The 25036-nt window shown below is 37.8% G+C and overlaps 1 non-coding gene across 1 annotated transcript; it reads right to left on the bottom strand.

The window, feature by feature from the left end:
• Positions 1-390: 390 nt before the first annotated feature.
• LOC138989063 (U6 spliceosomal RNA) lies at positions 391-494 on the bottom strand. The gene has a single exon (XR_011465296.1). It is a non-coding gene; the product is annotated as a U6 spliceosomal RNA (small nuclear RNA).
• Positions 495-25036: the final 24542 nt, after the last annotated feature.

Genomic DNA, 25036 nt, shown 5'->3' with positions numbered 1-25036 from the left:
ACCATAGAAGTTGGCAAACAATAGAAATCAGAAATCCCCAAGCCCTCCCAGAATCCAGTTGTTTATGTAACCTACAAACTGGGCTAAGCGATCTCCCTGTTTTCTCAAAGTCCACTTCCAGTAACATCGAGCTCACTCCTCTCTACCATGCTGTTGACCAGTCCTGATTCTCATTCATTTTTCTGTAGAAACAGAAAAAAGATAGTAAAGGCTGATCTTTCAGAATGGGATTGCTCCCTTCCACTTCAGTATTTTCTATGAAGTGAAGTAGCTCAGTCGTGTCCGACTCCTTGCGACCCCCGTGGACTGTAGCCTACCAGGCTCCTCCGTCCATGGGATTCTCCAGGCAAGGATACTGGAGTGGGTTGCCATTTCCTTCTCCAAAAATATAAAAATATGGAATGCTTCATGAATTTGCATGTCATCCTTGTGCAGGGGCCATGCTAATCTTCTCTGTATTGTTCCAATTTTAGTATAATAAACATGTAATATTTTTGTCATTAGAAAAAATTAAAGACAGCTTTTCTTTTTAAATGTGTGTTTAAAAAATACATGTGAATGAAGACACAATGGAAAGTGTATTTTACAATGTTGATTGCTAAGCTATGATCTACTCACTGTAAAAATGGATTCCTACCTGCAATTATGTATAAGTTAGTCTTGAATTTTCCATGGAATTTGTTACAGGTCTTTTTCTCTTGATTTGTTTAAGCTAGGAAGGAAGATGATCTGAGTGATGTCGATAAAAAGAATAACACATACTTAAAAGTAGTAAACATTCAAAATTATGAAATTATAGAACATAAAACATCATGAAAGAGTTGCAAAAGGAATTTTATGTTGGAGCTGTACGTGGTCGTGAGGCAAGAGGAAGTAACTAAGGATATGGTCTCTGGAGCAGGACTTCCTGGGTTCAAATCCCGGCACTACTGCTAGTTTCCTCTGCTCTCTGGGAAAGAACTAAAGCTTTCTTTGCCTCAATTTCTTCATTTCCTTTGTGAAATGAGGATAATGATAGTTCCTCAGGGCATTAGATGTTTGTGAAATTTAAACTAGTTACTCTACACGGACCTCTCCAAACAGTGCCTGCCACATATTAAGGCCCCAAGCAGTATCAGCTATTTGTTGATTTCAATACAGATTTTCCTCTAAGAAATTTAAATATTTACTATAATTATAGCCCTCTACCACTGTCTTTCCCCAGCTGATCTGTCCAACAGAGAAAACAAGTGATTTAATCAAGTAAAATTGATATAAAAAATTTCCCAAATATATTAGATATTTGGTTTTTTCATATTTGTGTATTGAACTCCAGTCTATCTCTGTATGCTTCACTTATAATTTTTGAGCAACCTTTCTAATCTGGCTATCAAATCCCCCAAAATGTTACTACTACAACTTAATTCAGGTATTTCTCTCCCTAGAAGTCCCCCCTCCCTGATAGAATACACACACCCATCACTCCTCTTTTCTTCTGGCAAGTTTTCTGAGGTGTGTACCAAGTTCTTGAAGAGCTGAATATCATCCTGCCTTGAGATAAACAGGAGCCAGCTGGCACCATTTATCTCTTCAAATTACAAGAAAATGTGAGAAACAACAGGGTGTCTATATGGGGTTGGGCAGAGCCCTAAAGGGCAGCCATGTGTGAAAGATTATATCGTGTCAATGAGCTTGAGAATTAGGTGTAATCCTGGAAGGTTCAGACTTGACAAGACTTATCTCAACATGGTTTCATGATCAGAGTTTTAGATTTTTTTTTTCTCTACACTATTTTAGCTGCATCTTCAAAAGTTAGAAATTTCCATGAGAATGTTAGTGGTGGGAGGAAAATAGTTTTCTTGCTTTTCTGCTAGAATCAATATAGTTTTTTTGATGGCACCTCCAAATCCCAGGAGATATAAAATATTTAAGTTTTCTAATTATTCTTTGTCATTGTTGAATTCTGTCACATCATCTTTTTATGTAGGCTAAGTTTTATACTGCATGACTTTGAAAAGAAACAAACACTCCTTTATAAGCATTTTATGTCCCATATGAGCTTAATATCAGTGAAAATTCATAAAGGATTTTTATTCTAGTCAAAATGTTATAATCTATTTGAAACCACATACAGAAAGATTAGCCAAGACGAATATATGCATGATATTTTTAGAAAGCAGAAAGAAGTAGAAATCTTTCTTAGCACTTCTTTTTGTGTATATGCCTTAGTGAAAGAAGAAATTACATAAGAAAAATCATACATTTTAAATCTGAATTATTAGAAAGGAAGCATAAAGTTTCTTCCTAGAATAGACATTTTTTTTTCAAATATTCATTCTAGTTACTACATTTAAGAGCCATAAGAATACAAGAACAAGAAAATTCACTTTAAAATGTGCATAATTGTAGAATGTAGGGAAGCTGGTTGAAATGAGTATAACTGAGAAAGTTTTGCATATTGAGACTAAATGAAAGAAAACCTTGGAAATTATGATGTTTACCTTACTGCATAAACAAAGAGATACTATATACATCAATGACTAGGAATTAGTTTTTTCTTTGTTTGAAATACTATTATTACTGAATTCTTTAAGAACCTGAATAAAGAAAAGGTGCATGCATACTTATTTTTTACAAGGCAGCAATCTTGTACAGAAGACAGTTTAACTTGATATGGGCAGACACTAGAACTAATCTTCAGGTAGTTTGTAATTTCCTGTAAAAGCATAATATCCAGGGTCACAACCAACATCACTTTCTAGAAAGTAGATTTTTGGCAACAAGTATTTTTGTTCAAGTATGATAAAACTATTTTGGGATATACTACAAAACTAAAAATATACAGTGAGAGTGTATGTGTAACCTTTAGAATTTTGAATCCCTTCTATACGCCATTCTTTATCATACACAAGGATTCGCTGTAGGCCAGCATCCTGCTAGAGCAGCAGTTCTCAAATGTTTTCATCTTAGAATCCTTTGTAGTCTTAAAAGTTATTGAAGAGTCCAAAGAGATTTTCTTTATATGGAAGCATATCTATCAATATTGATTGAATTAGAAATGAAAACTGAAATTTTAAAAAGAGAAGCAACACAAAAACAAAACATAAAATTAAAAAATTAAACAAGCATACATAAACACATTCCATTAGTCATGGATTGACAATACTATGTCTGGTAGTCACTAGAAAACTCGCCTGGATACTCATGAGAGAATAAAAGTGAAAATATAAATAAGCTCCTAGTATTACTATGAAAATAGTTTTGACCACACAGATCTCTGGGTCTCAAGGGCCCCTAATTGTCCTCAGAACTCACTGAAAACTGCAGTGTGTTGCAGGGTTGGTAACTGAGAAAGTTATCACAACATGCAGTGACAACACTCTAAAGAGACCCAAGGGGGAAAAATGATCAAATAGCATCCCTCAGGGTGTCTGATTGGAAGTTCATATTTCTATTAAAGATACCTGGATAATGTCTTCAAGCCTATGCTGCTGCTGCTGGTGCTAAGTCACTTCAGTCGTGTCCTACTCTGTGCAACCCCATAGATGGTAGCCCAACAGGCTCCCCCGTCCCTGGGATTCTCCAGGCAAGAATACTGGAGTGGGTTGCCATTTCCTCCTCCAATGCTAGAAAGTGAAAAGTGAAAGTGAAGTCGCTCAGTCGTTTCCGACTCTTAGCGACCCCATGGACTGCAGCCTACCAGGCTCCTCCATCCATGGGATTTTCCAGACAAGAGTACTGAAGTGGGGTGCCATTGCCTTCTCCGCTTCAAGCAGATGATATTTATTCAAAGAGTAAAATAATGCCTAGACAGCATATTAAAAAGCAAAGACATAACTTTGCCAACAAAGGTCCATCTAGTCAAGGCTATGGTTTTTCCAGTGGTCGTGTATGGATGTGAGAGGTGGACTATAAAGAAAGCTGAGTGCAGAAGAATTGATGCTTTTGAACTGTGGTGTTGGAGAAGACTCTTGAGAGTCCCTTGGACTGCAAGGAGATCCAATCAGTCCATTCTAAAGGAGATCAGTCCTGGGTGTTCTTTGGAAGGACTGATGTTGAAGCTGAAACTCCAATACTTTGGCCACCTGATGCAAAGAGCTGACTCATTTGAAAAGACCCTGATGCTGGGAAAGATTGAAGGCAGGAGGAAAAGGGGACGACAGAGGATGAGATGGTTGGATGGCATCACTGACTCAATGGACCTGGATTTGGGTGGACTCCAGGAGTTGGTGATGGACAGGGAGGCCTGGCATGCTGCAGTTCATGGGGTCGCAAAGAGTTGGACGCGACTGAGTGACTGAATTGAAAAACATGAAGGAATGGGCAGCATTATTTTACAAATATTTATTGGGTTCCCATGTAATATAGCAGGCACTGAAGAGAGAAATGATGAAGATATGATCTTGTCCCCTGACATATTCATAAACAAGGGAAAGAGATCACAAATGTGCTCCAATAGAATTAAAAAGAAATTCTCAGACAACCCAGTGGAAGGAATGATTTCTAAAAAGCTGTTTCAAGAAGTCTCCATAGAAGAGGTGATGTTCATGGCCAGGCATTCACAAGGAGTGCTCACAATGATCAGGAGTGCTCCAGGTGGTTAGTTGTAAGACAACAGCTAGCAGAGGGCAACTCCAGGTAGAAAGATGTACAAGGCTGATGCTTTCACTGACTGGAGCATCTGTGTGGGGTAGAAGAGGATGGGATATGTGGGGTTAGGGGAGAGATTAGGTCAGTTTACAGAAAGGTTGCTTAAATACTTTTAAGCAGAGAGATGATTTGTTTAGAATTATGTTTCAGAAAGTCAGCTTAGTGTCTTTGTAGAAGATGAAAGTGGTGAGAGTGAAACTGGAATTTGGAAGAGTGCTTTGGGAGTATCTCATTAATACAATAGTCCAACCAAGACTGCAGCCACAAAATTAAAAGACGCTTGCTCCTTAGAAGAAAAGCTACGACAAACCTAGACAATGTGTTAAAAAGCAGAGACATCACTTTGCTGACAAAGGTCCGTACAGTCAAAGCTATGGTTTTTCCAGTAGTCATGTATGGATGTGAGAGCTGGACCAGAAAGAGGGCTGAGCGTCAAAGAATTGATGCTTCTGGACTGTGGTGTTGGTGGAGACTCTTGAGAGTCTCTTGAACTGCAAGGAGATCAAACCAGTCAATCCTAAAGTATATCAATTCTGAATATTCATTGAAAGGACTGATGTTGAAGCTCCAATACTTTGGCCACCTGATGTGAAGAGCTGACTCCTTAGAAAAGACCCTGAAGCTAGGAAAGACTGAAGGCAGGAGGAGAAGGGGACGGAAGAGGACAAAATGGTTGGATAGCACCACTGACTCAATGGATGTAAGTTTGAGCAAGCTCTGGGAGATGATGAAGGACAGGGAAGCCTGGTGTGCTGCAGTCCATGAGATTGCAAAGAGTCTGATATGACTGAGCGACTGAACAACAACCACCACCAACCAAGAAGAAAGCTGTGTTGCATAGGCTCTGGAACCAGTCAGTTCAAACACTGATTTCTCCTTTGTTTTTGGAATCTCCAACAATTACCTAATTAATATATGCCTTAATTTCCTCATCTGTAGAACAAAAATGTAACAGTAACTACTTTACAGCATTGTTGTAATGATGGAATGATTTGATGCAATAAAATAAAATAATGTAGGATTGAATAAAACAGCCTTATGATATTATACTTTGCAATACCTGTTATTTATCATTTAGGTAAATAAAATAATAGGGAGAGAGCAAGAGGAACAGATTCTAGAGATATTTAGAGATTAGGATTCACAGGATTTTTGTGGCATTGTTGGATGGTGGTGAGAGACAGTCAAATTATTTTAAATGTTTAAATTCAGGAGAACAATGGATGATAGGTGACGAAGGATGAGGACAAAGGGCATGGAGAGAATGCAGAGGAACTAAGACCTATTTTCACACAAATACTTTTTTTATAAAAATGATGGGAAATGCTTGCCACAGTTACCTGACATAATTTGAAGGTATGGTGTGTGTGACTAATGAGGAAAGAGATCCAGTTTTCAGAAAGAGGAATTCATTTGTGAAGATCTCTCAGACCTAATCAGAGGAAGAATAGAGTAACAAAGCCTCTCACAAAAATATATAATTCCTCATTAAAATTAGTGCTCTCTTTACTGCAGGGTGATGTGTAACTTCTAAGGAAAGAATATATAAAAATTAAGAGAGAAACTGGGAATTAAAGCTTGACACTGATTTTTGTTTTTTTTCTTCAGCATGGTAAAAAAAGGCTAAAAAATTATTAACATATTACAAGGAGGATGGCAGCCAAAAGGCCCAGTCTAGGCAAATTTTTGTTGTAACAGGTCTGATCTAGAGTAATAAAAAGTGTTAGACAAAGAGAAGTTTTTACCGATATTTACTCAGATGGGTTTGGTGCTAATTTAAAACACAGGTTCTCTAAAGGATGTGCAAACCTTGTCATAGCTTCATTAACAGTTAAAAAGGACTGAGTGAAAGCTAGAACAAAATAACACTTTCTCAAACACAAATAAATAAAGTAAAATGCCCAAGATATCAGAGGAATATTTAAGATGGTTATCTTTTACATACTGTGTTTATGTTAAATATGCTGATGTGGAAAAAATTCACCAGAAAGTAATTACTTGGAGAAGGAAACTTTGATGAAATGGAGGGATTTAGATTACGGTGATCATATTCTGCATCACTTGTTTCTTCAAAAGGGAGAAGGGGAGTGGGGAGGTGCCCTCTTTGAAATTAGAATAGTGTATAGGAGACCATAACAAGCCAACCCCATGCTATTCATTTTTAAAATTTGTGCCAATTCATAGACTCTGCACTCAGATGCAGGTCATATTTTATTGTAGTCATGTCCAAATTCACAAAATGTGAGGCATTTTGTTTTTACAGTGGAATAGAACTTCTCTACCCCCAGTGTTGAATTTCTTGCTTAGCTTCATATAGAATTGGCTCGTGTCCACTGAATGGCTGAAGAGCTAAACAGTAGTATCAAATTAGAGGCTGCTCTTAAAGCTTAAAGTCAGTATGGGATGTGTCTGGAAAAACGTTTTTTTTTTTATTCCCTTACTATTCCTTTACTGAAATACCATTGATCAATGTGTAAAATGGGAATTGGCTGCGTAAATTGCCTTGTTGCATGAAAGGATACCTTACATGGTTGCTAGTTTCCTAACCCAGAAGGAGAATTCAATCTCTAGGATCGATGTAGCACCTCACACTTGTTCCTCCCTCTGTCCCCCAACACACATACTCCCTTCTTGCTGGTAAGCCCTCCTTGGGGGTTATAAAATGGATGAGATCTTTCTGAGATCTAAATATACAGGAACGCAATTTTAACATATTGTGTCATTAAGAAGTTTAGGAGCTTTTAGACAATCTGGAGGTAGTGGAAAATTAGATGCAGTGTTGCATTAGACATGTTTTTAGTATTTTCTTCTTTTTGTAAAAGCTGTAATTTTCAGAGTTTAGAACCAATTTAATGTCCCTGGAGTTACAGCTTTTTTGTATCCATTGTCCATTAGGTGAATTACTAAGCCAAGAATGGAATCCATTTATAATGTATAAAATACTGTGAAATGTCTTAAAAACAGTCTTTGCAGGGGAGAAAAAGCACTGGGAGTCCATTAAATTTGAAGACAGTGAGTTCTGAGGTTCTTCTTATAATCATATAATGGTTTTTTGGTACTTTGATAATACGATGCATTAGATATTGGAAGATTTATTTAAAAGTTTGAATTCAATGAAAATTTATGTAAAACTAATGCAAAATGCATTATGTTTGACATTCCAGACAGCTTTCAAAACTGAGTGTATTGTTAAAAAAAAAAAAAAAACTTTGATAAAATTTATTATTTTTGACACAAATGAGTAAATAACCAATACAATTCTACTACCTGTCTTATCAAAGATGATGTCACTGTTACTGGCATTTAATAAACTTAGAATGCTTGGCTTTAAATGTCTTTTTTTTAACAGAAAAATTAATTGCTTTTTAATAGATTTTGGAAATGTATTGAAACTCACTGATGTATTTCTTGTTGTCCACTTGCTCAGTCATGTCTGACTCTGTGACCTCATGGACCCCGGCGTGTCAGGCTTCCCTGTCCTTCACTACTTCCCGGAGTTTGCTCAACTTTTAAGATATAAAATTAGCCAATAAAGAAAATCTTAAAAATAATTTGAAATTTAAAATCCATGTCTTATAGACTCATAAAGATTGACAATTCTATAGTTTCATATATTTCTGTTTATTATTTTATAATGAATTAAAAGAAATCTGTGATTATATAGCCTACTGACTATAGGAATTCTGAAAGAAAGCTTCAAACAAAGCAGTCATTTTTGTTTCTGTATTCTCTAATGTAGAGAAATGTGACATAGTTAATATAAGCTAATAATGGTTGCTACAAAAAGTACTTTTCCTGACTCTCATTGATATGGTTTTTTAACTGAAAATCTTATTACCCAAACCCTAATAATCTCCTGTGTGTGTCTACGTACACATCATATTTACTACTGTATTAATTGCTTTTTTTTACATTTGTGTTTATTACTGTTTGGTTATTTTCTGTTTTGTCTTCAGCTGTATGTTACAGAAAACCCAACAGACATGGCTTAAGTAAACTCAAGCTTGTTTTTCTCACTTATACAAAATCTGGAGGTAGAAAACCTAGAGTGGATATAATGGCACTATGATGTGATCCTGGTCCCAGCTTCTTTCTATCCTCCTGATCAACATGTTTAACCTTTTAGGCAACTGACAGCTACAACATCAAACTCAAGACAGAAAGGAGAGAGAGAAGGCACACGATGGTACCAGTCTAATCCACCCCTTTTATTAAGAGAACAAATGTCTTTCCAGAAGCCCTAGGTTATGTTGTATATGTCATTAAAATGTCAGTTGGCTATATTTGACTATGGCTGGAAAAGTAAATTTATTTTCCAAACTCCAGGAAGTGTCAGAAGGCAGAGTTGGAAAAATATTGGGAGAGTGTTAGATTATCAATCAACAAATCATGTCTACCAAATTTCATCTATTTTTTCTTTTCTTTTTTTTGTGTATTAACTTTCTTTTTTTTCTAATTTATTTATTTTTCTTTTCTATTCTTTCTCATGTTTGCCAACCTATACATTAACAGTTTTACATTAGACTGAAGTATATAAAGCGTCTAATGTCACTACATTGTTAATTTCTAAAAATGGCTATTTCATAAGACTTAATTCAATAGTGTTCTAAAAGCTATTGATAAAGACATCTCTCTTGTTACCAAATACTCAGAAAATAACCTATAATGCCTTAATGTCTAGCATTCTATAATTCATTTTAATTTTCTGATACCTTTGAAAAATCCATGTTCAAGTCCATATCAGTAAGCAAATAACAAAGTTATTGAGTTTAAGGAAGTTCTGAATTGTTGTGTGTTTAGTTCTGAGACCATGCTGAATGTGTTACACTGGGCACGCTTATTAATACGTAACCAACATGCTAAACAAGATTAAAATACATGACTTTTGATCAAAAGGCAATGTAAAATTTTACCATCTCTTTAAACTTTATTCACTGGGAGTGAGATTTCCTTGTCCATACATGAAATGCAGTTTAATGATTCTTAGATATTAGATGCTCCTAATTAGTCACATTAAGTCATAAATAAGTCTCAATTCAGACTCAGTTTGCATGTTCACACCCACAGACATTTTGAACTTCTCCTCTTCCCCATCTAGGCCTGCTTCAGACTAAAAGAAAAATTTGCCTGAGGGAGAGAGTCTGTCAGTGACTTCCTGCTGCATAATAAACCTAGTGACTTGAAACAATTAATTTGCTCACAAATCTATAGATCAGAAATTTGGATGAGGTTCAGTGATGTGGTTCTTTTATTGGTCTGAGCTGAAATCATTCATACTTCCTTCTTGAGTCACCAGTCAGCTGGTGGTTAGTAACCTCACATTCATATCTGTTTGCTGGCTAGAACACCCCAAAACATATATCTCATCCTCCAATATGCTGGCCGAGGCTCATTCACAGGGTGGTGGTCACAGGATTGCCAAGACCTGCAAGAGAGGGCAAGCCCCAACGTGTAAGTGATTTCAGCATCTTTCAGGTTTGGCCAAAGTGAATCAATCTGGAAAGTGTGGATAAATAGACTCCACCTTTTGAGGAAACAATTTGTAATATTACATTTCAAGGGGGTGTATCGTGGCTAATTTTGCAATCTACCATAAGAATGTGAACTTCTGTTCAATACTTTTTGCCCTCCCATGTAATCTCCATGTCTCTGGCTACTATTCACTTTCTGCCAGGATCAAAAAAGGAGGAAAGAAGAGAGATAAGGGAATGGGTGTTGACTCAGCTAGGTGGCTTCTGGCTCCCTGGACCTGGCAGATGGCTGAAGTTGACTCTTGAGTGGGACACAGTCATGGTTTCCTCAGTGGCTATTGTCACCAGAGATGTCTATTATTCTTGACCTTTGCAAGATGCACTTATTGTCTGAGTACTTGCTTGCGATTCCCCCTTGGCCCCAGGCATCCCGTTTCAGACCTTCAACCTCTTGAATGAAACCCAAGACAACCTGACACCTGCTCTCTCTCTGTATCATATCTCCCATCTGGTCAATAGGACCATCTTTGTCCTATCAATTTCCAGAACCGCAGAGCAATCTCAACACAGAAACATCCTAGATATACCATTAAAATAGTTGAGCAGGCTTTCCCTTGCCCTCTTAGTTTCCTGGGTGGGAGTTAGACCTGGGTTCTCAATCTACATTAGCTTTATTGGTCATAAGAACAGCATCAAATTTCTGTTTCTCCCATGTGAAAACATTTCAAAGTTTTCAGTGTGTCCCTTCAAGCTTTGGGTTAGGCACTCTCATTCACTCACTCCTCAACCAAAGGAAGTAGCAGGGACTTCCAGCTTAGAGAGTCTCTCTCCAAAGAAATCATCTCACCAGTCTGTTCTCTTTAATTTTTTTTTCTGATCCTTGTTTACATCTTTGATCTGGCTGAGGGGTACAGGAGTCATGGAACAGATTACATTTGTAAATTCTGCATATGGTGTATGTATTGGCAGAGAATATTTATTCCCTTTGTAAATTCCACATATGGTATATGTGTGTGTGTTGGGGGTGGTGGTGGATCATATTGGTATCTTAGTGAAAATTACTGGGGCAGGAAGGATTCCATTCTGATAGGAAGGGAGGGAGGAAACAGAAAAGGAAATCCTCTTTTTCAGTATCTTGCTTTAGAGCCTGTTCATCTTTATTTTGAAGATGTTGACTTCAGTACACAGAGCAAACGAGGTGATTCCACACATATACTTTATAGACTACCAACTGCAGTGCTGAACTCTTTATTTTATTTTCTAAGATGAGATATATCCTGACCTCTTTTTATGTGGTACTAAAATCCCCAGAACCAACAAAAAAAGACTAGAAAATTCCTTCATTTGAACAGCTCAGGACTGCAGGATTTTGAAAGGAAGGGCTATTTAGGGATGCCCAACCATGCAGGCCAACCTAAGGAACAATTGCCTGGAAACTCATGTGAAGTTAAATTGGCAATCAGCTCTAGCATTTCTTATAGCCAAGCTGCCTATTGGGTAAATAATACAAATTTTTATAAAAACATTCATAAATGTAAATTCACACAAGAGACTGAAATGGCTCCTTAGGGTTAAATGAAATACATATTAACAACATTTATGAATAGTAAATAGCATGCACTTTTAAAATGTGTGCAATGTGTATTTACATAATAGCCTGTAAGAGTTCCACTGTCAAGTAAATAATACTGTAGTTGCCCTTAAAAGTCTTTAATTACCTACAGTATTTGCAAAGTACACTGTAATGGATTTCTGGTTTGTGTTAGCACTTCACTCTCTTCTCAAATTCGTTCGTTTTCTTTTCTTCCCTGTTTTTAAACGCATATGTATTTATGAAAATAATTTTAAATTGGCATGGAAAGAAACCACCCATCTAGGTAGAATGGCCTTGAATGGTTTCACTTGTGTGAGAAGGGAACTTTTTAAAGTGAGATGGCAATATCGTGCTGACAGGGTACCCATAAAGAACATCTTATAAATGAAAACAAGTAAACAAAACAGGGAGCCCCTGAGGTGTGATGGAGCAGTCAGCTGTGGGCAGACTGTGCTTTGGTGAACAGGAGCCAGGGTTTCTGCCCTCTTCTGTGCCGTGTGGGACCTGGTAGCTCTCAGATCCCTTTCCTATTCTTCTCCTGTATCATAGGGATTTATCCCCTGCAAACTCTGTTTCCTACTCCCTGTTATCAACTAGTTTCTGGCTCCTTTAGGGCAATGGGAAGTACTGGCTAGAAATCAGAAAGATTTATTCCTTTTTCTCTCTGCTTCAGGCATATTTGACAATGGTTGTGGCACCACACACCTTTGTCTGTCTGGCCTACCCCACAGGTTTCCCATGATTCCATGTCCAGAGTGGCTCAGGCTCCTGGGCTCCAGGTCCAATCCTCTCCAGTTATCAAGGCAGTGGCAACTTCCTGCAGTTGCTAATTTCTATGTTGCCTCATATTCTTTTAGCTGACCTATCAGTTCTTACCTCTAGTAACCAATAACCCAAGGTAAGTGATCACTAGTGAATTACTTGGTATGATCAGCTTTGTTTTCTTAGATGGTCTCTGACTAATAAAGCTGCTATGTGAAAGTTCTATGAAGAAGTTGTCTATGCTGTGCTATGCTATGCTATGCTAAGTCACTTCAGTCGTGTCCGATTCTGTGTGACCCCATAGACGGTAGCCCACCAGGCTCACCTATCCCTGGGATTCTCCAGGCAAGAACACTGGAGTGGGTTGCCATTTCCTTCTCCAATGCATGAAAGGGAAAAGTGAAAGTGAAGTCGCTCAGTCGTGCCCGACTCTTAGCGACCCCATGGACTGCAGCCTACCAGGCTCCTCCGTCCATGGGATTTTCCAGGCAAGAGTACTGGAGTGGGGTGCCATTGCCTTCTCCGGAAGAAGTTGTCTAGGCGCAGTCAAAGATGTAATTTTCCTCTATCCTATTCTCTTATCTCTTGTGACTTCACATGAAATCTGTTAGAACCCACCTGATATTAGAACCTTTTTAGAAGGAAAGAGGAAATTTTAGACATTAAATTAGACAAAATAGAGATAAGTCTAGATGTTCAAAGCCAACTTCTTAAAAAGACAGTATTGCTTCAGAAAGCTCATTAATATCTCATTAATGAAAATGCAAAAAAAAAAAAAAAAAAAAAAATGTTGTATTAGACCAGTTTTGGTCTTGCCTTACTGCTTTGACATTTCTGACTTTCAGAGGTTCCCAACTGTAAGATCTTTGAATCTTGCTTGTTTAGCAGTGGAAGTCAAGTGAAAAGTCAGTAAAGAAGATCTTGATAAAATCATTTGTCTTGACTAGAGGGATTCAACTTTTGTTTTTCAACTGATTCCATGTGAATCACATGAAACACAGTTGTTGACAAATATGGCTCTTTGGAACTTTTTCAGATTACTTCATCTGGCAAGAATCGGTCACCTGTTTTTTTACTGTATTCCCATTCTCTCTCTTGTCACCCTTCCCACCACCATGATCAATCACATTCTTGCCTTGGGTTTCATGGATTCATGGCTCTTACCCCACTCACACCTCTAGTCAGTTAATACTCTACAGCCCTTATGTCTTAAGTGCAGTATCAACCACATTCATTCCCTCTCAGTCCCTGTGGTTCCCATCCTATCATGAGAAATGTTTGGCATTTGAAAATCAGCTATTCAATATTTTTAAAGTTTCTCAAAGTTTAATTTTTCACTCTTATTTTCTTCAGACATATTCAACTACTCCACATTTTTACTTAGTAATTACATCAAATGTCACCATTGCTAGGTAGGGAGAAATGGGGAAATCACTGAGTGCTTACTATGATCTCGGTACTATTTTCAGTGTTTCCATTAATTTCATCTCATGCGACCCTTACCCCACAATCTTCTTCGCTATGTAATTGTAACTGAGAATGGTGCCCCTGGGAGAGGTTTAATCTAGAATAGGTGGGAGTGGGGACAGGTGAAGAAAGACAGTAAAAACAACTTCTTTAGCTTATGGTGCTGCCTGGAGCTGAGAGCTTTCCTTCCTTGAGATGGTATGGGCGCCCAGACTACCAGAGCTGGCATGGCCCAAGGCAGTCATTAGGTCCACACTCCTCTGCTTACCATATTTGTGAAAAGCCTGCCCTCCATTAGTTTTGTCCTAAATATGGGGACTGAACTGGTGAGAGTGATATTCAGAACTCTTATCCTTGTGGAAACTCTGATGCTATAAAGGAAGGGTTTTGGATGGACGTTAAACAAACAATTACATAAAAAGATAATTTTGGAAAATAAAGCTAATAAAATGGGATGCTGTAAGAACAAAAATTAGTCCAGCAAAGGAGCCACATTGGGTTGGGTGATGAGATAGAGCCTCTAAGAGGATGGTATTTAAATGATAAGAAGTTAGCCATGTAAAGCTCTGCAGGAGGAAGGTTTCATGTAGAAAGACAAGCAAGTACCACAGCTCTGATTCTAGACAAGTCTGACTCATTTGTAGAAAGGAAAGAAAGTTGGTGTGGCTAAGATCATAGGAGAGAGGGGACATAGGAGGACAAGTAGTTTAAGTTTCATTCCAAGCTCATAATCACAAGGAAGCTGAGGTTCCAAGAGGTGAAGTGACTTGCTGGATTGTACATGGCTTGGGAATTGATGAAAACTTCATTCAGTGTTCACTATCTGTATTATTTTTGTAGTACTCATTTTTTTATGTGTTTATCTGCTTAAAAATAACAATTACCATGGCAAGAATCTATTAACCCCCCCACTTTTTTTTAGGTTTCTTGGCTGCAAAGTTCCTGTGATGTCACTTGATCTGATCTTGTACACCAAATGATAAAGCCAAGTCTTGGTGGTCCTTAGGCACAGGAGTTCTTTAGGAAAAACACTGGGGCTTATGGGAATATGGAGCACATGTAAATCAATAAGCAACATTTATGTGTCATTCACCACCTGGAGTTTGTTCAGAGTGCTAAGTGGAGCTGCCCTCTGAAGATACCAGCCTATGCTAGAGCTGTAAATCTGAGGCCATGCTTGCTTGTGATTATTAAAGATCCCCTGGCAATTTTTGCAAGAGATGAGGTGTTAATACCAATGCCCTGCCCTCGCTCAAAACCAGCCCAGGAAATTACTTTTTGCCTACCTAAATTACACTTAGATTTCCAATTGGAAATTAATTCTCAAGTTCTTTTCTGAAAAACATTACTGTTGCAGTGTTACAAGGAGTCCTTGTGCCCAAGAATTTCTTCCTCCTCCTAGCCGTCTCCCCAGCCACTTTCTCTAGCCCACTCCCCAGAATATGTGCACTCAGCCAGCTTGTTTGGATATATTTCAAATCTCTTTTGCAGCAAAGTGAGGCAAATACCCATACTCCTTTGTGTTTCTGGATGGAAGTAAATCTCTTTCCATCAACACTGTTACCTGCCTTGAAGCCATTAGAGAAAACTCACTGTGTTTTTTATTCCTACTTAGATCAGTCTCCATAAGAAACCAGAATATATGAGTAATATCTTTCCTCCTGGAATATATATTCTATCCTGTTCTATTATCTCTCTCATGTGAATGTGCACTCTTGCTCTTGCTCTTATATACACACACACATGGACATGCACTCACACACACACTGATCAGAACTCCTTACGTTCCTCTTTTCTTCATTGTCAGTTGACTTTCCCCGAAGCACTTCTTGTCATCAACATATTAAATATTTTATTCATTATTGATTCCCCAGCTCACCTTAGAATATAAACAATGTGAGTGAAGGAATTTTTTTTTAAACTTTTATTTTCTGTCCATATCTCAGCACTAAAAATAGTGCTTAGCATATAGTAGGTTCTCAATATACACCTGTTAAATAAAGGAACTTTTAAATAACTACCCCAAAGCTAGTTCTTTGGGTAAGAGCTGAGAGATGCATTTAGTTGGGCACTCAAAGTATTGTTTGTTCACTTAATTATTTATTATTAATTAATTCATTTGATGAAATTCTACTAGCACCTACAACATCCAGAAAAAATGCTACATTAGGAAGATGAACAGACATATTCTGATTCTCATAGAGCCCTTAATCTAAATAAGGAGAAACACATGTAGGGAACTAAGGACAACTATAAACCAGTGAGATCAAAGCCTATTTCTGATAAAGGCTGGAGAATTGTGACTCAGTTCTGTTCATGGGTAGTTCTATCTGATAAATTCCTCTTAGAATGTAATAGCAGGGGAAAATTCCTTCCCTAAAGAGATTGAAGATTCTTTTTATCAGAGAAAAGTCTCTATTATGTTTCACTTTTCACTTTATTGGCCTGTCATTGAAAATCTGAATATAATAATCAGTTACAGTCAAAACTGTATAGCAAATATCTCACAGATTTCTCTGTTTTTCCCTACTTTATATGATTTCTGATTGTTTTTTCTGTCTGTATATTGTTTGTTGTTTTGTAAATGTGTACATACACAAACATGTGTCTGTGTGTTTGTGTATGTTAAATTCTGTCATTAACCTTCCCTAAATTCTGTACAGTATCCATAAGGCAAAGATAATAAATAAGCCATTTCATGCACATGTAGATACTACAAGTTGGAAAGAGAAAGACGGTGAGCAGGAAACATAGTTTACTCCATGGAACATCCCCAAGAGCTCTACTGAGGCTAAGCCACTAGTGTGGACTTTTGTATAAGCTTCTTCTCAGCCAGCATTTGACTTTCTTAGTATTATTTTCTCTTTCTTTTAAACACTTACTTTAAATTGATCTTGCTATATTTTAGTGTTTTCTGGTCAGCTACCTTAAAACCCTTTTGAAGCAAGGTGGGACACAAACAAACAAATAAGGCTTTGTAAAATCAGGATTTTGGAACCGTGTCTGCACATTGAAATACATAGTTATAAAAGAGCCTCCAACATTGCATCCTAGACTTACTTATTCAGTGATCAATTCTGAGAGTTTGTATTTCCACATGTGAAAGATAAAATGATATGTGGACAGTGTCTTAGCTTATTAGCTGCTTTGATAATAATACAGACTGGGTAGCTTATACCATCAGAAATTTATTTTTCACATTTCTGTTAGCTAAGAAGTCCAAGAACAAGTACCATCAGAATTCGTATCTAGTGAAGACCTGTCTCTCTTTCATTGAGAGCTGTCTTTCCACTATGTTTTCACATGGCAGAAGAGGCAAGAGAGCTCTCTAGGGTCTCTTTTACAAGGATGTTAATTTCATTCATGAGGGCTTCCCACTCATAACCCAGTCACCTCCCAAAGACTCCACCTCCTAATACCATTGTAGTAGGGGTTAGGTTTTAACATATGAAATTGAGGGAGAAACATTTAGTCTGTAGCATTCCATCTCTGATCCCCAAATCCTTCTCACATACAAAATACATTCATCACATCCTAACAACCCCAAAGGTCTTAATTTATTCCAACATCAACACTAAAATCTGAAATCCAAAGTCTCATCTAAATATGATTCAAATCAGATATGGGTGCGATTCGAGGTATGATTCATTCTAAGGCAAATCATTCTCCAGCTGTGAACCTGTGAAACCATAGAAGTCATGTGCTTCCAAAATACAGTGGTGGGATAGACACAGGATAGACATTTCAATTCCAAAAGGGAGAAGTTGGAAAGAAGAAAAGAGTACAGACATTAGAGATATTTCAGGTTTCTTTCCAGACTACCACAATAAAGTGAATTTCACAATAATAAAATGAGCCACCTGAATTTTTTTCCCAGTACATATACAAGCTATATTTATACTAGTGTAGTCTATTAAGTGTGCAATAGCATTATGTCTTGAAAAACCATGTACATACCTTAATTTAAAAATTATTAATTGCTAAAAACTGCTAACTATCATCTGAGCCCTCAGCAAGTTGTAACTTTTTGCTGGTGGAGGGTCTTGCCTCAATGTTGATGGTGCTGACCGATCAGGATGGTGGTTGCTGAAGGTTGGGGTGGCTGTGATGATATAGACAACAGTGAGGTTTGCCACATCAGTTGACTCTTCTTTTCATCAACAATTTCTCTGTAACATCCAATTCTGTTTGATAGCCTTTTACCCACTTCTTTTAGGCTTCCCTGGAGTGGAACTTCTTTGGGGCTTCCCTGGGGGCTCAGTGGTAAAAAATCTACCTGTCAATACAGGAGATGCTAGTTTGATCCCTAGGCTGGGAAGATCCCCCCTGGAGAAGGAAATGGCAACCCACTCCAATATTCTTGCCTGGGAAATCCCACGGACAGAGGAGACAGAAGGGCTATAGTCCATGGGGTTGCAAAAGAGTTGGACACAACTTAGCAACTAAACAACAGCAGAACTTTTTCAAAATTGTAGTGAATCCTCTCAAACCCTACCACTGCTTTAGCAGCTAAGTTTATGTAATATTCTGAATCCTTTGTTGTCATTCCAACAATCTTCACAGCAACTCTTCCAGGAGCAGATTTCATCTCAAGAAACCGCTTTCTTTACTCATTCATTAGAAGCAACTCCTATCCACTCAAATTTTATCATGAGATTGAAGCAATTCAGTCACGTCTTCAGACTTCACTTCTAATTCTAATTCTCTTGCTAATTCTGCCACATCTGCAGTTTTCTCATCCACTGAAATCTTGCACCCCTCAAAGTCATCCATGAGGGTTGGAATCAACTTCTTCCAAAGTCCTGTTGATATTTAGACCTCTTCCCATGAATCATGAATGTCCTTAATAGCACTTAGAGTGGTGACTCATTTCCAGAAGGTTTGTAACTGACTTTGCCCAGATCCATCAGGGCAATCACTCTCTATGGCAGCTATGCTGCTGCTCCTAAGTCGCTTCAGTTGTGTCCAGCTCTGTGTGACCCCATAGATGACAGCCTACCAGGCTCCTCTATCCATGGGAGTCTCCAGGCAAGAATATTGGAGTGGGTTGCCATTGCCTTCTCCGTATAGCAGCTATAGCCTTATGAAATGAATATCTTAAATAATAAGATTTGAAAGTTAAAATTAGTCTTTGATTCATGGGCTGGAGAATGGCTATTGTGTTAACAGGCATGAAAACAGTATACCGGAAAAGTGACTTGAAGATAGCTCCCACATCCTGGTCCTCTATCCTCTGGGAAGGAAAGACTGTTGGCAGTAACAAATGACCTGCCATAAGCATTATCACACATTTCAAGTCTCCCTTTTAAGGACAGAGGTTATTTCTTGGGGGGTGTAAGGAAGAAGGGTGGAGGGGAAGAAAAATGCTCAAATGGGTTTCTGTAGCAGTAGAGATAATTTATTGTTAATCCTGTCATGTAGTTACACAGGTGTTTGCTTTCTTATATTTCTATAAATTGCACACTTACATTTTACATTTTTTTTGGGAGTATGTGTAATTCCACATAATAAACACCTTTAATTGACTATCTTTACATTCTGTTTATCTTGCTAATGAATGACAGTTTCTCATTTTATTGTTTACTGACTCAGAGAGTCAACCAGTTTTCAAATGGTCCTAATCAAAAAGTCCTGTTATATAGAGTAAACTTTTAAAAAGCAGGATGCAGAACTGTACATACATCTAAGTGAAAGTTGCTCAGTTGTGTCTGACTATTTGAGACGCCATGGACTGTAGCCCACAAGGCTCCTCTCTCTATGGAATTCTCCAAGCAAGACTACTGGAGTGGGTTACCATTCCCTGCTCCAGGGGATCTTCTGGACCCAGGGCTTGAACCCAGGTCTCCTGGGTCGTAGGTGGATTCTTTACCATCTGAGCCACCAGGGAAGCCCGTATAAACATCTAAAGCCCATTCTTTAAGAACCCTCATCTAGAAAAAACAGAAAGGAAATACTTTGTAATATTTCCCACTCTTTTTATAAAGAATATGTATGTATTTTATAATTGAGAAGAAATGATACATATAAAAATACTAATAAAAGTAACTATAGCCTAGAAATATAGAGCCAACTGGTTTTGATATACTAGAATTTGTTTTTTTAAAAAAAGAATTTCCCCATCTCACCTTCACTTGTGCTCTTGAAGTTCAGAAAGAGCTGCCTCCCAGGAAGAGAACAAAAAATAAGTATTTTCAAATACCTTTTACTTTAGAGAGTTTCTTCTCATATATATTGTTCTGTTTCATCATCACAGATGTTCTCTTAGCTCTGCAGAGCAGAAAATGTACTGATGAAGATTTGATCAGACTCATATCTTATTGGACCTTTATTAGGTTCAGTCCCAGTCACTTTCCTAGGCCTTTATAGTATCTCATTATTCCTCTCAGCACACTTATAAAGTAGGTGCCATTTTCCCACTTTATGCATGAAGAAACAGAATTAAAGAGGTTAAAAATTGTGCCTTAGGTCACACAGCTGCTAACTAACAGAGCCAGAATTTGGATCTCAGTCTGATGCCAAAAGCCCTGCTCCTTATCCAATGCTCCTCACTGAGCTGTGACCAGAAAGGGAGGCTTCAAAATCCTGTATTTTCTCTATATCACACTGACTCCCTGCAGTGCTAAGATAACGCTCTTAGAAACATCTTTAATGGTTGTTTTGACACCTCGTTAAACAGAATTTTGTTCAGACTAAACATTCTTGGCAAGGCACTGGTTCACCCAAGTGCTTTGTTAATTTTAAAGAGCAGTATAAGCGGAAGCCCTTATTACAGGAAATAGTGCAGCGCACGTGTAGTGGAGAGAGAGGTTGGCACTGTCGGTTCGGCTTCAGAATCCTCACTTTTGGTAACTCACTTTTGTCATGCAGGGGATGCATTTAATAGTTCATCTTGACTGACCTCCCTTTCTGCCTCGCTCCTTCATGCTTCCCTCACCTCGCTCCTTGCTGCCTAGAGCTGTGAATGAAATTGGTACAATGAACTTGACTACATAGGGTGCATAGGAAAGAGATTTTTTTTTCTTCCATCACTGTTTTCATGCTTGATAACATATCCCCTGATGACAGCTAGAGCATGTCACCCTTAACATAACAACCATCGCACCTTGATAATTGTAATACTCAAATATGAAAAAGTGTCCACCTAGTCTTAAAATTTCCATCTGGTATCCAAGCCAAGGCTTATCTCCTCCACACCCTTTGGATACTCTGCCTCTTCCTTCTTTCTGCCTGTCCCCCACTTAGGGATTAGACAGGAAAGAGTCAAGCAAAGACCCAAAATCTTTTACTGCCTGGTGCCCTTTCTGGGGCAGCATCCCAACATTTGCTTCCCTGGGCAGCCGTGTGAGTTCTTCAGAATGGTTGCTCACTTCACAGGACCCTATTGTGAATATGTTTTCCACCTGACTTCCCCAGACACCCTCTTCAGTTTCAGGTCACTGAGAAACTTGCTACACTCAGTTCATACTGTTAGATCCTCCTGAGGCGGGCATCAGCAAAGTGGCTCAAGCTGGGCCACTTGGTAGGGGAAACTCCCATGTCTTATCAGAGGTGAGAGTAGAGTCTTGCTCCTCCCCTTCTCTCTCACTTCACTCTGCAGTCTTATCTCCAATTTCTATTTTCTTTCCCTCTCAAAAACCAGAAGAAACCACAGAAAGTCTTCCATTTAAGCAGATACCTATCAGGAAATGGGGGCTTCCATGGTAGCTGAGTCGGTAAAGAGTCTGCCTGCAGTGCAGAAGACCCGTTTTCATCCCTGGGTGGCGAAGATCCCTGGAGAAGGAAATGGCAAACCATTCCAGTGTCTTTGACTGGAAAATCCCATGGACAGAGAAGCCTCGTGGGCTGCAGTCCATGGTATCACAGAGCTGGGAACTGAGTGACTAACACACACATCAGGAAATGAGAGGCCTGTTTTACCTTTTTGCAAATATCAATCTCTGCAAATAATTCTCTTTCAGACCTCTTCATTGGCTAATTTTGGAGAGGTGAACCCTCCTCCCCTTGGAACTACTCATGCCCTAGTTCTTTGACTCAAGACTTCAACATTCTGTCAAATTCTCTGTGTCTCTGAGAAGAGGCTTGGAGGAGATAGGCAATGATGGTCACAGTGCCCTATTTCCTGCTTTTATAAGAACTGCAAGGATGTTTTTAAGATCATTAGTTGCTCTTTAGAATGAGGAGGTAATTTTGGCATCCATTATTCTCCATTTAGAAAGTTTGACTCCGTTATAAGAGAACAATGAGAGAGTCCCATTTAATATCTTGTTACATTAGAATCAACAAATAGTTTTTTATGAACCAGAGTAAAATTGCAGGTGATTGCCACCAGAATGTATTTCTGTTGCCTGTCACCCAAAAGTGATTTGTTCAATGAACATTTATGCATTAAGCTCTGCATTAGACATTGAGCTTATAATGATGAATACAACCCTATTGTTAGTCCCCAGGATCCTGCACATATTATTTCAGGAAACCAATAAAAACATCAAAATTATGTTTATTGAAATGACTTGAGAAATCCACCTAGTTTATGTAGTAACAGAAATAAAATATTTAATGGTACCACCGAGGAAAACTATTTTGAGAAATATTGATGCTATAAAACATCATTACTACTTCAACCAATGGTAAAGATATTAGTTCTACCATACAGTTACCAATTATCAAATATTGACCATGACCAAGAATAACTAAATGTTTTACATGTATTATGTAGTCATCAAAATCATTCTATATGAGATAAAAATTCTAATTGTCCCCATTTTACCATGGAAAATAGAAAAATAAGGCTTGGTAAAGAGAGGCTTTTTCAGTGTGACTGGTCTGATTTTCTACTATCTCTGCATTCTTAACTATTAGACATTCTTAGCCATTAGGCATTCTTAGCTGTAAGGCAACGCTGCCTCCTTGAAACCATGGTTTGTAGGCATATTCTGAGGAAGAATGCATGCTTTTTAGTAAAATAGTATTAAAATAAGTAGTATTTAAACACTATTTTATGTATAGTAGAAGGTTTAATGAGAAGTCTAACAGATGACCTGCATGAATGATTAGAACTGGGTCCCCTCTAGCCTTCAGCATGTCCTTGTTGGGCTTCCAGAAATTTGCCTTCCATTGTCTACTTTCTGTTCATTCTAATGGGCTGACAGAGTGGTATATTTGGGAGCTGAGTTTCTGCTCTTCTTGAACTTTACAAAATGTGAGATTGCCAGTTACTCTAAGATGAAAATAGCACCAGAATTTAGCCAAGAGTTTTCAGAATTGGAAAAAAGGCTTTCAGGGAATTTTTAAGAGCAAATGAAAAGAGGTAGAATTTTCAATAATGTCTAATTGTAAATAGAACTAAAGAAACAAGATTAATATTTTTAAATGCACACTTGCAGAATATGTTAAATTGTAGGAATACTCCTTGTTTTCTATACTAACTAAAAATTATTTCCTCGAAACTGAACAGGAATATAAGTACTAAATCTGACTTCCTTATCCTTTTCACTTGCAATTTTATGAAAGTGCTGTATGCAATACTGAATAAGTTGAGTCTTCTAAAAGGATAGGTTTTGTAGCAGAAGGAATACTGTCAGAGTTGCAAAATGGTGGATAGTTAAGAGTTACCACTGCCAAAAATTTAATCTAACTATTTAAACTCACACAGCCCCAAAGGCCAAACATGGAGGGAAATTAGACTGTGAATCCTGTCTCCTGGAAAAAAATGCTTTCAAAGTTTCACAGAATGCTAAAGCTGCGAAGGAATTCAGGATTCCACTACCTTAATCTCTGGCTTTATACATGAGGCAGTTGAGTTACAAGAGGCTACCTTGTAGGGAATTCTATGTACCTCTGTTCAATTTTGCTGTGAATCTAAAACTGCTCTAAAAATAGCCTACTTAAAGAGTATTTTTTAAAAGTCTGTCACTCTGGAAGTAATTTGATATTTGAAGTGAAAATATTGGTTACAAATGACATTCTGCTGCATGTAAGTGCAATGGCTTTACTATACAAGGGCTTATTATCAATACTTAGGTGATAAAAGGTTTGATAGAATACAGTTTATGGCTGGCTCACCAATTCTATGTCCCTGATTCTCTCCTTATCTTAATCTTTCTTAGCCATCATCTGTAGAATGTGGCTTTCATTCCCATGGTCATCTCAGTGTCATGCCTTACCTCTAGTCTCATATCTGCATTCCAGGCAAGTAGGAAAAGAAACCAATAAAGAACAAGAGATGCAGCATTATTTCAGAAAAGTGAAACTTGCCTTAAAATTGCCTTCCTATCTCTGCTTTTACCTTACTGGCCAGATCTGTGCCCAGTAATAGTCATCCACATGAAAGAAGCTGAGAAATGTAGGCTTATGGCTAAGCATATTACTGCCTCTCCTCTTCCAACAATATAATTTAGGTATTAAAAAGAAGAAGACAATGGGTATTTGGTTGAGAGTTAGCATCATTTACCATGAAAGAGAAGCAAATATGTTACTACTGCAGGGTTGAAGAGAATTGTGTAATAATCACCCCAGACTTTCAGATTTTAGTTTTCTCACTAATTTTCTTGGATTAATTGCTGCATTTTTATTTCACTTAAAAATGTGATAATTAAGTTAAGGATAATCTTTACTGTAACTTCAAGGATTAAAAATTCAAGTATCTATTACAAAGAGTTGTGTGGTCCAATAAAATAACCACTAGCCACACAGCATGCATGCATGCATTGGAGAAGGAAATGGCAACCCACTCCAATATTCTTGCCTGGAGAATCCCAGGGACAGAGGAATCTGGTGGGCTGCTGTCTATGGGGTCACAGACAGTTGGACACAAATGAAGTGACTTAGCAGCAGCAGCCACACATAGTTATTGAAGGATGACTAGTCTGAATTGAGATGATGTATAGGTTTACCCTTCCATACTTGATATTAAAGAGCTGGAAAAAAATCAAGTATCCAATTAACAATTTTACATTGAAAATTACACATCAAAATTATATTTTAAATATATTGAGTTATTAATTTTAATAATATATGTTACTTTTCACCTTTTTTCTTTCTTTAGTGTGGCTACCTAGGAAATTTAAATTGTATATGTAGCCCATATTTGTGGCTTGTATTATATATCTATTGA

This window comes from Bos mutus, chromosome 8 (genome assembly GCF_027580195.1).
Source record: "Bos mutus isolate GX-2022 chromosome 8, NWIPB_WYAK_1.1, whole genome shotgun sequence".
Lineage (NCBI taxonomy): Eukaryota > Metazoa > Chordata > Mammalia > Artiodactyla > Bovidae > Bos > Bos mutus.
The sequence above is the reverse complement of the archived record's forward strand: the minus strand, read 5'-3'. Positions and strand labels throughout refer to the sequence as shown.